Raw genomic sequence first — 3,195 nt, forward strand, 5'->3', positions numbered from 1 at the left:
CATAACTGATGGCTATCCCCACAAATGCACGACCCATATTCCCCAATGAGGCTGTTCCCTTCACAAGGGTGAGGACAGGGAGGAGGCACCGTGTATATACATAACTAATAAAAAAAGTATGGGCTGGAGAGATGGCTTAGCGGTTAAACACTTGCCTGTGAAGCCGAAGGACCCCGGTTCGAGGCTCGGTTCCCCAGGTCCCATGTTAGCCAGATGCACAAGGGGGCGCACGTGTCTGGAGTTCGTTTGCAGAGGCTGGAAGCCCTGGCGCGCCCATTCTCTCTCTCTCCCTCTATCTGTCTTTCTCTCTGTGTCTGTCGCTCTCAAAAAAAATAAAAAGTAGCCAGGGTAAACTTTGTCCCAAGCTAGCAGTCCTTCATGACAGTCCTTATCCAGCTTAGGTATATCCAAAGAATTTCCGGGTCTCCGTGCAAATCATGGTCCACTTTCCAATGGCTTTGCCAATGTCTTTATCGGGGTCCTCACACCCTGCCTTGTGTGGCATCAGCTCCTAGGACTGTGAGCACTTCGTGACCCACTCCGTGTATTGTTTGTTTCTGAAACCAAGACACAGCCAAAATTTTAATTCTGGGACAAAATAAATCATGATCTTGAAGAGCAGGTTCCTTCCTGTCAGTCAATTTCTTTTAAAGGAATTCATACTTTTCTGATTCAGTCTTTCCTCAGGCATTATTCCAGAGTTTTAATGTAAAGTATTTTAGGCCATCTTCCTTAAGATTGTTAATGTATTTGGTAATAACAACTTCATTAACCTAAACCCAGTATCCGTGCCTACATATTTTAAGCTTGTTTGAATTTATGTCATTTTAAATCTTTTAACCTTCAGATTCATAACTTTAGCCAATCATATCAATCCATTAGAAATTCAACCTTGATCAAACTCTCTGGCATGAGCAGCTGCCACTCTATATGTTAATTTAAATGTATACATGTACTGACATGTCACACTTCCCAATAATATATACAATTTACAAGTTTATGTATAAGTTAAAATTAGCATCACATTAAAATTATTTTCCATTCTCATGGAACATCCACTATGTCAGTTTAGCAAGAATGGTCCCTTTTCAATATCTAGCCATCATCTTATCTGAGGAGACTCACTGGCATCTTCTCCCACACAATGTCTGATCACCTTGGCTTATCTCCTGCATGATTTGTGCTAGGTCACTCTAGTTAGAATCTGCCATCCCAATGCAGTTTCCTCTTAATAATTTTCAGTCCATTAACACCAGCACCATTTTGTAGCTATTAATTTCTACCTGACTGATTTGGTGTTACAATTAGAGTAGGGTTCAGTTTTCCTCTCTCTCTCTCTCTGCCACTCACTCGAGCACTTGACCTTGTACAGGTTTTGTCTCATGTGGTCACTAATTAAAATAAGCTATTGGAAATATGATTTATGAGTCTGCTATTCTGTGAATAAGTTTTTATTTAAAAAAAAAATCATTGTGCCTTTTGTTCTGGAGCCCTACAAGTTGCACGTGCCTGAAGGCTTAACACCATTTCCAACACCTTTCAACTATGCTTTCCCAGTGGATTATCACTCAGTGACCTGTGAAACATGACTCTGTATTGCCTATTCAAGGAAATTGGTAATATTACATTGATAGATAGTAAATGCATGTTGCACATCTGGAGAAATTTTAATGAGAGTAAATGAAAATGTGGTAGGTGCTGACTCTGTGATCCTTAAGGCAATAAGGATTAATGGCATTCCATCATGGAAGGGAAGGTGAGGCAACCAGTTCATCCATATGTAGGAAGCACAGAACAAACAAACAAACAAAAAAAATACCACCTAGTCATAAACGTAAAGGCCTGCTTCCATTGACTCACTTTCCCCAGAAGAGTCAGATGCTTTTTCATTTTAATTATTAATATATTCAATTGATCTGGACCTCATTTTAGCATTTTTTTATTTTCACAAACTTTCCAATGAAGAAATTGATACTATATATTTATATTATATTATATATATATATATGTATATATATAAATATCAATAACTAAGAATTCTGGCATATTTTATATGAAATTGATAGCACTAGCCTTCATTTATTTTATTTTATTTTTATTTATTTTATTTTATCTTATGTATTTTATCTAAGACAAGTTTTTCATATGGAAAAATAAATGTGGAGGGCAAAAATGATTTCACAAGATTACTTAAACAGGATAGAATCCTAAAAATCGGGCTTAATATTGTTATCAAATGGGTTGTTAGAATGAAAAGGAATAAAAAGTATAAATGTCATACTTCAAAAATAATTTTCAGGGCTGGAGATGGCTTAGCAGTTAAGCGCTTGCCTGTGAAGCCTAAGGACCCCGGTTCGAGGCTTGATTCTCCAGGTCCCACGTTAGCCAGATGCACAAGGGGCGCATGCATCTGGATTTCGTTTGCAGTGGTTGGAGGCCCTGGCACACCCATTCTCTCTCTCTCTCTCTCTCTCTCTCTGCCTCTTTCTCTCTCTATCACTCTCAAACAAATAAAAAAATAACAAAAAAAATAAAAAAAAATTTCAAAATGAAGGTAACTAGGCACTCTGCACGACAGGGCATGAGTATAATTTTAGCATTTGTATCTATTTTCATCATCATATAGATATCCAGTTTTCCCCAGCACTTTTGTTGAAGAAGCTGTCTTTTCTCCAGTGATTTTTGGAGAATTTTTGTCAAAAATCAGATGGCTGTAGCTGCTTGGATTAACATCTAGGTCCTCTATTCTGTTGCATTGGTCTATATGTCTATCTTTGTGCCAATTCCAGGTTATTTTTGTTACTATGGCTTTGTAATATAGTCTAGAATTGGATACGGTGATACCACCAGACTATTTTTGTTGCTCAAAATTGTTTTGGCTATTCAAGATTTCTTGTGCTTCCAAATGAACTTTAGGATTCTTTTTTCTCTGTCTGTGAAGAAAACTATTGGGATTTTAATGAGAATTGATTAAATATGCTTTTGGTAAGATTAACATTTTGACAATATTGACTCTTCCAATCCAAGAACATGAGATGACTTTCCATTTCCTTGTTTCTTCTGCAATTTCTCACTTGAGTGCTTTAAACTTCTCATTGTAGAGATCCTTCACTACTTTATTCAAGTTTATTCCTAGGTATTTTATTTTATTTTGTGGCAACTGCGAATGGGACAAATTCACTGATTGCATCCTCC

Source organism: Jaculus jaculus, chromosome 3 (assembly GCF_020740685.1).
Source record: "Jaculus jaculus isolate mJacJac1 chromosome 3, mJacJac1.mat.Y.cur, whole genome shotgun sequence".
Taxonomy (NCBI): domain Eukaryota; kingdom Metazoa; phylum Chordata; class Mammalia; order Rodentia; family Dipodidae; genus Jaculus; species Jaculus jaculus.